At 39.6% G+C, this 14,214-nt stretch overlaps 1 pseudogene; it reads left to right on the top strand.

Moving 5' to 3' along the window:
• The first annotated feature begins 2,842 nt into the window (after positions 1-2,842).
• LOC144231803 (guanine nucleotide-binding protein subunit beta-4 pseudogene) lies at positions 2,843-3,433 on the top strand (annotated as a pseudogene).
• Positions 3,434-14,214: the final 10,781 nt, after the last annotated feature.

The raw sequence follows: 14,214 nt of genomic DNA, 5'->3' as shown, positions 1-14,214 counted from the left end.
GGATGTTCATAATGTCAGAGACTCCACATGTGTGGGATAAGCGAGTATATGGAAATAAATCCATTTTGCCATGAATCTCAAACTGCTCTTTAAAGTCTATTTTTTAAAAAAGAACTTACAAAAAATATTGGTGCTTTCAATTCAAAGCAGCAAAGAACAAAGGACAATGATAGAAGTTCTGAGGATGAAGACATCAGTTGTTCTGTGAAGGTAGAGTTTAAACTGGTCCCGGAAGGATGGATGTGTGGGAAAAAGCTGGAAGGAAAAGCATGGCACAGGCATTGGGGTGGAGAGGCGCCCTACAGGCTTTTGGAATCAGTGAATAAACCAAAGTATTTTCAGAGGTGGGAAGAATTTGTATAAGTGAACACAGCATAATTTCAAAAGGGTAAATAAGAGCAGCATGGTTACTCTAAATCGGATTTATTGAGGATGGGAGGAGGAATGGATGCGGGAGTTCTCTTGAGACATGAGCTACTAGACTTCTCAAGTGGACTGGTTGTGGGATCTGAGCGGCAGGGTCTCTCAAAGTCAACATTTCATGGGATTCTAGCAGGGTCATCGACCCTTCAGTAGGGAAGGAACATACCCCCCTCCCTACTAATATTCAGAAAGGCCACTCAGAGAGGCTACTCATAATTCCTACTCTTGTGCACATTGTTTTGATGCTTTGAAAGTAAATGCAATCTTCTAAATATTAGACTTAGTGACATCATAGAATGATCTAAAACAATCTCACTTTTTAATATTAATGCATGCTTATTGAATAAAATTCATAGAATACAGAAAAGTAAGTAGAGCAAAAAATTCCCGCTTGGTCTACTGTTACAGGAAGGTGAGAGAGAGGCTGGTCCTTGCCTCACAGAGTCAAAGGAGAAATCTTGTGGACAACAGAGTGAGCAAAGTGATAGAGTTTATTGAGGGAATGTATAAAGCTCTCAAGAGTGAGAGGGGTCCTGACTGGGTACCCGCTGAGGATTTCGGTCTCTGACATTTTATCGGGACTTTAGCAGAAAGTTTGTGAGACTTCCTGCGTGGCATCTAGCCTGGGCAGAATACCTTTACCCTCTTCCTCCCCGCCCCCCGCTCAGGCCCTGCTGCTCAGTCAGCCTCCTACTTGGCTGAAGTCGGCCTCCCTAAGGCTCCCTTCTTTCTCCCTGCTTAATGTTAACCCTTTCTCTATTCATTAATCCTTAAATGCATTTTTAGAAGGCATTTTGGTATATTTGTCTTTAGTATTTATATTTTTGTTTATATAATTCTAATTGTATTGGATATGGAATTCTCTATGAAACTCTTACACTGTACTTTCTGTTAAATATTCAATACCTGTAAAATGATACTTATGAAACTACTTAAAGTTATAAAGGATGGTAATCCAAGTGGTATGTGCCCACCATCCACACTAGAAGACAGAAGTCATTGCCAAAAGTCATTGCCAATCCTAGAATTCTGTGTGTTCCTTTTGGACACAGGCCCACTTATCCTGTCTAGAGAGAACACGATTTTAATCTTTGTGTCTAATGTTCCCTTGCTTTGAAAAATCGTTTTACATTACATGAACTAGGAGACTTCATCAAAAGACAAACATCAGAATAATCAGAAGTCCACAAAGAGAAGAGAGTGAGAAGGGGATCAGAGTTTATTTAAAAAAAAAAATAATAGCTGAGAACTTCTCACACCTGGAGAAAGACTTGGACATAGAGGTTCACAAAACTAATAGACTAGCCTATTACTTCAATGCAAAAAGACCTCGAGGACACCTTATAATGAAACTGTCAATAATCACCCCTAAATAAAGAATCTTAGTGGAAGTCAGGGGGGAATAAAAGTGTAAAACCTACAAAAGAACCCCCATTAGTCTATCAGCTGATTTCTCAGCAGAACCTTTACAGGCCAGGAGAGCAGAATTACACACTCAAAGCATTGAAAGAAAAACTGCCAGCCAAGAATACTTTATCTGGCAAAGTTATCCTTCATACATGAAGGAGAAATAAATGCCTCCCCAGACAAACAAAAGCTGACTGAATTCACCACCACTAGATGTGCCTTGCAAAAAATGATAAAAAAAGTTCTTCAAGCTGAAAGTAAAAGTTGCTAATGAGCAACATGAAAACATATGAAAGTAGACAACACACTGGTAAAGGTGAAAAATGGTCAGAATTAGAAAATTATAACTCTTTATCAGGATATTTAGCAATATATAAATATTTATTTACCAATAAAATTGGTATATTAACCCATTTAAAAAAATTAAAGGTTAAAGGAAGAGTGGTAAAAATAACTATAGCTACTATAAGCTGTTAATAAATACACAGCATAAAAAGAGGTATATTGTGGCACAGATAAATAAAAGGGAGGGGTTTAAGGGTAGAGTTTTTATAGGCAATCAAAGACATGTTGGTACCAGCCTAAAATGAGTGGTTTTATGTAAGCCCTATGGTAACTACAAAGCAAAAATCTAGATCTACAAAAGACAGAGGAAACAATACCACAACAGAACAAATTTACAAAGGTAAGCAGGAACAGAGGGAAAAAGAAATAATGAAAATATAAAACATCCAGAAAGCAACTAATAAAATGACATAGTTAAGGCCTTACATATCAATAACTACTCTGTATGTAGCTGAATTGAAGTCACCAAACAAAAGGCAGAGTGGCTGAATGAATAAAAACAAACAAAAACCCAACAAACAAGACCACAAGAACCCCAAGATCATGACCGGACCCAAAATCAAGAGTGGGACGTTTAACCTAACCGACTGAGCCACCCAGGTGCCCTGCAAGTGTGTTTTTAAATTCCATGTTGTTTTCGCTTGTTAACTTCTGAGGTAAACAAAGGATGAGTAAACTGGAACAGTTGAGGCAGAAAGCCAAACAGCTTTGGAATCAGATCCAGGATGCCAGGAAAGCATGTAATGATGCAACACTACTCAGATCACATCAAATATGGATTCCGTGGGTTGAATACAGATGTGAATAAGAGGTATACTGAGGGGGCATCTAGCTAAAAATCTGTGTGATGCATTGGGGATAGGATTCAAGGTTACTAGTCAGGCTTCCCTAAATGGAAAATTAATTATTTGGGTTAGTTCTACAACAAATAAGATGCATGCTATCCCTCTGAGGTCCTCATGGGTGATGACCTGTGCCTATGCTCCCCTGGAAATTACACTGAATGCAGAGGACTGGACAACATCCTCTCCATATAGAACTTAAAAACCAGACAGGGAATCGTCAGAGTGATCCTAGAGTTACCAGGTCACACAGGCTACCTGTCCTGCTGTTGATTTTTAGATGAAGCCAAATTGTCACAATTTAAGGGGATACAACTTGTGCTTTAAGGAACATTGAAACTACCCAGCAGACCACCACATTCATTCTGGAGATGTGGCATTCTGGAGATGTGATAAGTCTTTCTTCTGAGTCCTGACATGATGACTTGGTGACAGTCTTTCACTGGACAGTTGTCAAATATTAATACTCTCAGTATAAGTAAATAGAATTTCTAAGGAAAAAAACACCTCAAAATATGTTGAGACCCACTTCAGCTTTAAGGACAGACATAAATTCAAAGTGAAAGGATGGAAAAAATTAAGTGGGAGTCACCATAGTTGGGAAAAACTGATTTAAAAACATTTTTAATATAATTTATTGTCAGACTGGCTTCCATACAACACCCAGTGTTCATCCCAACAAGTGCCCTCCTCAATGTCCATCACCAAGATGTGGTTTATATATACAAAATTGTATATCTCAAATCTTCCAAAAATTACAAAGAAGGAAANCAGATGCAAAATCCTCAACAAATACTGGCAAATGACATTTAAGAACTCATTAGGATTGTACACCATGACCAAATGGGATTTATCTCTGAGATGCAAGGATTCTTCAACATACAAGAAATCAATAGTGATATATCACATTAATAATGCAAGATAAAAATTGTATAATCATCTCAACAGATATAGAAAAAACTTTTGAAAAAAACATTCATAATAAAAACCCTCAAGGCACATTCCTCAACATAATAAAGGCCACCTATGACAAGTCCACAATGAGCACTACACTCAACAGAGGAAAAATTAAAAGCTTTTTCTCTAAGATCAGGAACAAGACAAGGGTGCCCACTCTCACACTCTTATTCAACTTAGGACTGGAAGCCCTAGTTAGAGCAATCAGGCAAGACCAAGAAATAAAGGGCATCCAATTCAGAAAAGAAGTCAAAGTTGTTGTTAGGGCACCTGGGTGGCACAGTTGGTTAAGCATCCAACTTCAACTTAAGTCATGATCTCACAGTTCCTGGGTTCAAGCCTCACTTCGGGTTCTGTGCTGACAGCTCAGAGCCTGGAGCCTGCTTCGGATTCTCTCTCTTAATCACTTTCTTTCTTTCTCTCGCTTTCCTCCTCCACTTGCACTCTGTATCCCTCTCAAAAATAAATTTAAAAAGTTAGAAGTACCAATTGTTATATACAGAGGGTATGATCTTATATATTGAAAATCCCATAGAAAATCTTTTCAGTCTAATCAATGAATTCATTAAAGTTGCAGGATGTAAAATCAATGCAGAAATCAGTTGCATTTCTAAATACTGAAAATGAAATATCTGAAAAAGAAAAAAAAGAAAACTATCTCACTCACAATAGCATTAGAAACAAAAAAATACCTAAGAATAAATTTAACCAAACAAGTGAAAGTTTTATACAATGAAAATTACAAGACTTTGTTGAAAGGAATCCAAGAAGACACAAACAAGTGGAAGCACATTCATGTTCACGGATTAGAAGGGATTATGTTACGATATCTATGTTACCTAAGGCCATCTGTAGACTCAATACAATCCCTATCAGAATTCCAAAGGCATTTTTCCACATAAACAGGCCAAAAATCATAAATATTGTATGGAACTATAAAAGTCTGTGAATAGCCAAATAATCATGAGAAAGAAGAACAAAACTGGAGGCATCACACTTCCTGATTTCAAACGATACTAAAAAGCTATTGTAATTACAACAGTATGATACTGACACATAGTCCACTAGAACAGAATAAAGAGCCCAGAATTAAGCCCCAGTATATACAGTCAACTAGTATTTAATAAGGGAGCTAAGAGCATCAAAGGAGGAAAGGGGTAGTCTCATTAACAGATGACATTGGGAAAACTGGATAATGACATACAGAAAAGTGAAATTTAACTCTTATACCACTCAACAAAAATTAACTCAAAAATCAATCAAAGACTTACACAGAAGACCTGATACTGTAAAACTCCTTTAAGAAAACAGAGGCAAGAAGCTTGCTGGCATCAGTCTTAGCAATGATATTTGGGACAGGACAACAAAACCACAAACCACAAAAGAAAAACAATCAACAAGTCGAACTACATCAAACTTTCTGCATAGCAAAAGCAATTAACAAAATAAAAAGGCAACACATGCGGAGAGAAAATATTTGCAAACCATAAGAGGTCAATATTCAAAATTTACAAAGAATTTTTGCAAATCAGTAACAAATAAAACAATTAAAAAACAGGCAAAGACACTAAATAAACATTTTTCCAAAGGAGACACCCAAGTTGCCAGCAGGTACATAAAAAGGCACTCGACATTACTAATTGTAAGGGAAATGCAAATAAAAACCATAATAAAATATCACCTCACACTTGGAAGAATTGCCACCATCAATAAGACAGGAGACAATAAAGATTGGCAAAGATGTGGAGAAAAGGGAACCCATGTGTACTGTTGGGATTGTGAAGTGGTTCAGACACTGGGAAAACCATATAGAGATTTTTCAAAAAATTAAAAATAGAACTGCCATACAATCCAGCAATCTCACTTCTAGGTAATATATCTAAAGGAAATGAAAACAGGTTACCAAATAGATGTAAGAACTCACATATTGATTGCAGCATTATTCACAATAGCCAAGATATGGAAACAAATCAAGTGTCTATTGATGGCTGAATAAAGATGAAAGATCTCTCCCTCTCCTTCCCTCTCTCCCTCCCCCCCACCTCTCTTGAACTTACACACACACACACACACACACACACACACACAGTGGAATACTATTCAGCCCTGAGAGAAAGGAAATCTTGCCATTTGGGACAACATGGATCGAACTTGAGGATGTTATGCTAAGTTAAGTCAGATGTCTCTTATATGTGGAATTCAAAAAAAACAGGACTCAAAAACAATAATGGGAATAGTGGTTATCAAGTGCTGGAGAGTGAGAGAATGGGAGAGATGTTGTTTAAGGATACATACATACATACTTGAATTTAATAAATCCAAAAGATCTGATACACAGATCTTTGTCTAGTGATTACAGACAAAACTATTATAAACAGTAAACTTGCTAAGAAAATAGATATGAAGAAATGATTATGTGATGAGTTAGAGGTACAATGGCAATCATATTGCAATATAAGTGTATCAAATTAGAATGTTGTACATCTTAAACTTATACAATGTTATGTACACACACATATATATTCCTAATTAGGGTTTTTCAACAGTGATTAACTTTGTTTTTCATTTTGCCTTCTAGGAGTTTGGAGGTTATATTTTCCATATTCTTTCCTTTAGTAGTTATCCCAAGTACTTTAACCTGGATATGTAAAAACTCTAATGTTAATCGATACCTTTACCCTCTTCCCAAATAAAAAGACATCAGAATGCTTCAGATAGAATCAATCTTTTCTAAAGTTGTAGGGCTATTACTGTCTAGTATTTAGTTTTATCTTTAATTTGATAAAGTAGTTGGTATTTTTTTAATGTACTCAATATTTTAGTTTTACCTATGTATTCACAGGTATCTTTGCTTACCATTCCTTTCTGGACCTGTGACTATCCATTTGGTATTCTACTTGAAGCTCATTATTGAGAATCATCTTTAATAAGAATCTGTTGATGGTAAATTCTGGTACCTTGTCTTCTTTTAGCCTGGATATATTATTTTTCCCCTCTTGCTCTCGAAAGACAATTTCACCACACATTCCATTGTATGTTGATTTTTCTTAACGCTTTAGAATATCACTGTCTGGATTGTGTGGATTCTGGATTTCATTATTGTTGTAGAAAAATCACTCAATTGGGCTATTTACAGTGCCTTTGTCAGAAACATCTTTACTTTCTAACTGCTTTACAGATCACTGCCTTTAAAGTTTGACAGATTCACTATAATTTAGATCCAGAAGTTATTATTTATATTGCCTGGAATTGTTTGGAATTCTTAAATCTGTATTTTAAACTTCTGGGAACTTTTGGCCATCCCTCTTGAACTACTGCTTCTAACACAGTCTCTTGATTATTTCCTTCTGAAACTTCAATTAGAGAGAGAGAGAATCCCAAGCAGGCTCTGCAATGTCAGCACACAGACAAATCAGGGCTGTTCTCACAAACCAGGAGATCATGACCTGAGCAGAAATCAAGTGTCAAATGTTTGACTGAGGCATGCAGGCGCCCCTAAACAGATTTTAAATAAGGCTTTCTGTATGTTTAAAGTTATTTTTTCATCTATTTATTTTTAGAGAGAGAGAACACACGTGAGTGTGAGCAGGGGAGGGGCAGAGAGAGAGGAAGAGAGAGAGAAATCCAAGCAGGCTCTGGACTGACAGCCCCAAGAGGGGTTAGACCTCATGAACCATGAGATCATGACCGAGGCAAGATCAAGAGTCAGCTGCTTAACTGACTGAGCCACCCAGGTGCCCCTCAAGTTATTTTCATAGGTATATTGCCAGTATAGTTATCATTGCTGGACTAAGAGGATGCACACTTGTAAGGCTGTTGACATACTTCACAAAATGCTTTTCAAAAGGGTTGTACCAATTTATATTGTCATTAGTAAAAATGAGAGTGCTCTAGATCTTTACCATTATTTGGTGTTATTGTTAATATTTTGTATTTGTCCATTTGATAAAGGGCTTTAAAAGCAAAAATGCTTTTTGTCTATAAAGCTATTTGTGATAAAAATTTTTTAAGTTTAAAAAATCCTGTTCTCTAAGTTTGCAAATTCATACACATAATTCAGGAAACAAATACAGAAAGGCTAATCTCCCCAGATGGGTGATTAAAAATAAAGGTCAACTATGAAATATTTTAGTTGTCTCTTTACTTCTCTCCTCTGCCCCCTGCCAATCACTTCCAATCTAGTGTTTAAGGAAATATTTTTTAAATATATAATATACTCTATCTTGAGAATGCCTTTTTCTGGAGGTGCCCAGAGACTAACTGATATCCCCATATATATTCTGATAAATTCCTCCCCTTAATCCACTTCATCTTGGGACTAACCCATTCCTGGTCACTAGTTATCCAGCTTAATGACGGCGATAATGATGAAGACAAGTCAAGGGAAAGATGTAAGAAAACACATTATCTTGAAATGTGAAAACTATTTTGCCCTTGGGTATTTTTTTTTTCTGTGAGGTCAAAATGCTTTGTGCACACACAAAATACTTGGCGACGTAGATGACTGTGCAGAACAATTTTTACATGCAGACAGTACAAAGCCTCCTTCTGAAGGCAAGTCTTCCATGGCCGTAGCAGGAGGATGTACAGTCTCAGCTCCCTGAGCAACCACACCCTCTCAAGAGCATCTGAGCCTGTCCCCCCACAGCCTCAAAGCTCTGATTCCAGGTGAGTGCCTCCTGCCCCATGCCCTCCCGGTGCCTGGTCGCCTCTCAAGCAAGCACCCTGGCAGTCCTGATGGAGGCTTCTCTGAGAATTCTCGAGCAAACCTGGCTGCTGACAGCTTCTCAGCTTTGTTTCCCTGGTTTTAGATCAGCAGCTGCCCACCTGGGTTTGCATTCTTCGTGTCCCAAGTGGCACAATCAGGCTTAGGAGAGACATTCACGTAAGGTTGCAACAGGTCCAGAAGGGCCACCACGTCTCTCTCCTAGCATGGCTCTTTGAAATCATTGTTACTTTCTCCCTAAATTCTTTTTTCACCCCTAGAATACCCTAAAGGTTGTTTTATTCATATTCTGACAGATTAACTTTTAAAAAACAGTGATGATAATTAGCCTATCATCCTGTTTTTTTAAAGGTCAAATTTGACCGATTTTCCCCAGAAGGATATCTGCATCATCAGAGGCAACTGTAGTTTGAGTTGTTGGTAAATGTTTGATTTATTTTCTGACAGCCTCGGTCTCTTAGCTTTTGTAACTTCTCTTAGATCAGGCTGAAGGAGATTACGTCAATTCACTCCATCTGACACTGAGTGAATCACTTTTTTTTTTTTTTTTTAATTTTAAGAGAGGAAGAGAGAGAGACCATGAACAGGGGGAGGGCAGAGAGAGAGAGGGAGACAAAGAATCCAAAGCAGGCTCCAAGCTCTGAGTGGTCAGCACAGAGCCCAACACGGGGCTCTAACTTGTTAACCCTAAGATGATGCCCTGAGCTGAAGTCAAGCATTTAACTGACTGAGCCACCCAGGTGACCCCAAGCCAATCATTTTAACAACTTCTAGCACCAGGGTGGCCAGACACAGCTGTCCTCTCAGGTTTGAGTTCATGGTCAGATGATGTGGTTTAGGTGTGGACCTTATGCTTACACAGGAACTAATGAATCCAAGAGGGTAGGATTTCCACTTTGACTCCCAGCTCTACATATTTTTCTTAAATTTTTAAAATATTTATTTTTGAGAGAGAAAGAGTGACTGGGCGAGGGGGAGAGGCAGAGGCAGAGAGAGAGAGAGAGAGAGAGAGAGAGAGAGAGAGAATTCCAAGCAGGCTCCATGTTCCCAATTATGAGCACATAGTCTCATGCGGGGTTTGAACCCACGAACCATGAGATCATGACCTGGGCTGAAGTTGGACACTCAACTGACTGAGCCACCGAGGCACCCCTATGTTTTTTCTGTTTCATCTCTTCTCCTGTAATTAAGGCCAACCAAACATCCTATCATTTTTTTTTTTTTAAAGAGGGCAAGAGAAGTTTATTTCCTAAGGAAGTGTAGAAGAAGAGGGTGATTCAGATTGCGGATATGCTTTAAAACATGCTTTCCTATAGGACAAGCCACAACACACTCAACTGAGATAGAAATGACTAGTGAAGCGCTTTTAGCTGGACAGAGCGGAGTTCCTTTCTTAGCTGTGAAACTTTGGGCCTATTTCGTTATCTGTACAATGAGATGGTGACTAGCAGTTTCCCTAACACTATGTTATGTCAGAAAATTAAGTTCTTAGGAATGGCTTATACCAAGAACACTTAAAGGTTGTTATAGTATTATTTAGCATTCTCTAAGTGCTTATCTTATTAGGCATTTGGGGAAACTTAGCTAAAACTAACAATTCTTCACGTTAAGAAAAAGGCCTTGAGGATATAGGTTCTTTCCATTTCTTTTTCCAGAGCAATAAATCCAACTAGAGTATTTTGATGAAAAGTGATCTAGATTCAAACTCTGGGAAATTTAAGAGGAAAACGTGACTTGGTAAAAGGATTTTCATCCTTTGAAAAGCCGGTGTTGGAGAGCAGAATATATATGTATTCCCCCCATGATTACTTAATTTTAATTGTCCACAAAGATACAAAGTCCTGCTTTCACCTCCATCTCCCTAGAGTCTAGTCTTAACATTAGCGTGCTAATGACTGTTAGAAATATTAAGTCAGTTCATGTCACTCCTCTGATTAAAACCCTGCAAGAGTTCCCATCCAGCTCCGAATCAAAGTCAATGTCTTCACAATGACCTACAAAACCCTATGTGACCTGGAACTCCATTGAAAAGATAATTTAATAAAAGATAATTACTTTTTACTCTTCCCTCTGCTTAGATCACTTCTCAACTCCGGCCCTCAACCCAACCCCTCCCGGACCTGTGTGGCTCCTACCTGCTCCTCTGGCATAGGTCACCAAGATAGTGAGGCTGTCCTTGATGACACCATGTGAAGAGAAGCCGCCCATTTCCCCCACTCCCTAACATTCTCCGGGTTTTGTTTGTCCCTGTAAACTTTACCAGCTGGGAATACACGATATAATAACTTGTTTCGTTATTTGACCTTGCCGAGAAGTCCTGTGAAGGCAGAGATGAGGTTGATTTTATTAATGAAGGACTCCTCAGCTTGGAGGAGGCCTGCCTGGAGCACAGGAGGCCCTTGATGAATATTTGTTGAATTAATAAGGGAGAAAATTGAAAGGTATATGACGAATTTTAGAAGATGTAGTCTTTTGACCTTGTCAGGCAGAAGCATTCCTTTTGTGAAACAATGTAAAAACTTCAAAGGGGATTTTCCTTAAAGTCAAGTGAAAAAGAAAAGATGCGGATTCACAGAGAACCTATAAACAGCGTGCAGATAGTTGAGTTTGTAAATAAAGGGTTTCTGAAACAATGGGGGCCTAAGGCCAGGCCCCATGGTTGTAAAGCCTCGCTTTGCAGGTAGCCCTTCTCCGAGGGTAAGTGACATCCACTCTGGGGCTGGCCCTCTCCCTTACAATGAAGGATCAGGGACCACATCACCTGTAGAAATGCTGGGTCGCTTAAAAGAACGACAAAACCTTCCAAGTCCTGCAGGTACTATACAGTTTCCGACAAACCGAGTTTGCAGCAAACACCCCAGACAAGATAAGGAGCACACAGCCCTGGGTTTTTGCCAACGCTGCAGTTTTGGTTTAGACACTACCTAGTCGGCGCCTCTACTCTCTCTCTGCCAGTTGCCACACAGAAGACCCACGTTTCCTACCTCACGACGTGCTAGGTCTCACGGAAGACTGCGCGCTCGATGTGCTGGGGCAGCTTCCAAGTCTATGTCCCCGTTTCCAGGAAATGCTTATAAAAGAGGCTGCCCTCGCCTGATCCTGGGAGATTTTTTTTTCTCTTTGAAAAAAGTGATCTCAGCTCGCGAAATAATTAGCTCCTTAGTGCTAATCCATGTGCAGTTACAAAAGTGCCTTCAGGTGAGGAGAAATAAAGACTTGATTAGGTCCTTATCGCTGCATGTAGCACCAGGGAGCCCTTACCTGCTGGTGGTATTGGCGATAAGGAGGCCCAAGGCTGCTCCAGGTTTGCTCACTAATCTTCTCTCCTTCCTTGCTTTTAAAAGCATGAAAAACACGTGGAGCTTGCAGAAAGCCCTGGAGTCTGGGTTGATTTCCTCTAGAATGTTATTTAGATTACTTTGGGCTTTTGGCTTCTCTCCCTTTGTTCTTAGAAGTTCAATGGGGTGCACGCTAATAGCCTTCCAAACCCTCTGTTTACTTTGTGACCAAAACAGTTTACTTTGTAATCTAGGCCACTGCTTTGCAACTCTCCAAATCACAGAAACTTGGATGTGGTTCGTGGGCTCTGAGATATTGAAACAGGAACTGAGAAAACAAATGAAGACAAGAGAGGACAAATTTATGTCAATGACATCCCGTGACAACTCACTTGCATTTAGATATCAGGCACAGTTTTTTCCTTGATGAAAAATTTTTTAACTGTTCTGAAAATGCTAATGAGACAACTTTCAAGAAACTGACAGTAATGGAAAACTTGAATGTTACAATGATATCAAAAAAGAAAGAAATTATTTCACTCATCTTAATCTTGCTGGAGAGGAGAAAAAAAAAAAACCCAAAAAACGTGAGCAGAGAAATGAGACAGCTGGCAATTGAAGCCTAGGGATTCCTAAACCTTCTCTTCTGTGCTCCCAGATGAACAAGGTTTAAGCTGCCTTCAAGAGAAAGTCAATCTAAAGTCCACGGTGACTTTTCAAAATGAAACCTTAGGGGGCTTTTAAAACTACAAGCTTCAGCTCAGCAAGGTCACTTTGTAAAGTGAAAATTCATTTTAGGGTAATGATAGTAGGGTAAGAAAAGGAAGCAGGGTGGGGTGGCGTGGCCGTGGCTAGGTGTGAGTTAAAAGCCATTATCATGGGATCCTCAGCTGTATAAGGAAACACTGTTGTTCTCAATGGATAGATCACTGGAGGCACATCCTCCTCCCAGGGGAGCTAAGCCTCCTGGGGGAGGGGGGTGCATTTGTATACCACCTTCTAAAAGCATGCTTACTTCTTTGCTGGTAGTTATTTGGAGCTCTCCACTGAAAGTTAAAACTCTGGCCACCAGGGACATTGGATTGCCCTGGGACAGTGTCAGCCAGAGGACAGTTCAGCTGCTACCAGCAGTCTTAGAAAACAGCCCAGATTTATGCTGAATTCTTTTTGCACTCTCTCTGCCTCTTTGCTCAGTCTTTACACATATGCTTTGCTTACCCGCTATCTTGCTATTGTTATCTGTTGTTTCACAAATGCGTGTTTTGAATTCTAGGTTACACTGGAAGCTTTTGAGGGGGAAAAGATCAACTTTCCATGTTCTCTGCCCCAGCCTGGAATTGGGAGAGGAGCATGAGGAAGGAGTAGTGGCCCAGGGCTGGACTGGAGCCTGAATGGGCAGCTGGAAACAGATACTGGAAACTGGGAAGGGAGTGAGGGAAGAACTGGGCTGGGCATTTCTGAGGGCTGGGTTGGTCAGGAAGGTGGAGAGAAGCCAGAAAGCCCAAGCAAGTCCAAGCTCAGAGGCGCATTTAAAGTTGCAATAAGAATAAAGGAATGTGACAGAGGGCCGTAAGGAATCCTGCAAGAAATTTGCCACAGCTACCAGAATCTCAGCCCTCTCCTATCCACCTTCTATTAAAAAAAAAAAAAAAAAAAAAAAGGCAGCAAGGCGGCATCAAGAAGCTCTTCTAATGGCATTCATCTCTTGAGTTTCTCTTGGTATCGGTGTCCCGGATGGTCCTGGATCCTGGCTCCTTTCCTTCCTTACAGAGCGACCTTGGACATACTACTTAAATTCTGCCCTTTATTTCTACAAATAAGACAACAGTAGGGATCAAGATAGGGATAAAAGTATCTACCATTAAGTTAATGTAGTAACTTCTTTCTTCCCTCCCTCATTTTGTGTACTCAGAGTAAGTAATTAGTAAATATCTATTAAACAGCATGTTGTGGGTGACTAGGTGGCTCAGTCAGTTAAGAGTCTGACTCTTGATTTCTGCTTGGGTTATATTCTCATGGTTTGTGAGATCGAGCTCTGTGCTGACAGCATGGAGCCTGCTTGGGATTCTCTTGTTATACCCAGATTGTAGTATCGTCACCGACCAGAGACCACCGGGGAGACCGAGTCACTCATGCAAAGGCAAAGGGCTTTATTACGGGCTCGAGCTCGGGCTCACAGACTTCACCAGCGCAGTGGATCCGTGCTGTGAGCCCCGAACAAAGGCAGAGTAGGGTT

This window comes from Crocuta crocuta, unplaced genomic scaffold (assembly GCF_008692635.1).
Source record: "Crocuta crocuta isolate KB4526 unplaced genomic scaffold, BGI_CrCroc_1.0 scaffold102, whole genome shotgun sequence".
NCBI lineage: Eukaryota > Metazoa > Chordata > Mammalia > Carnivora > Hyaenidae > Crocuta > Crocuta crocuta.
Note: the sequence above shows the minus strand (reverse complement) of the source record. Positions and strands in the feature narration are given on the sequence as shown.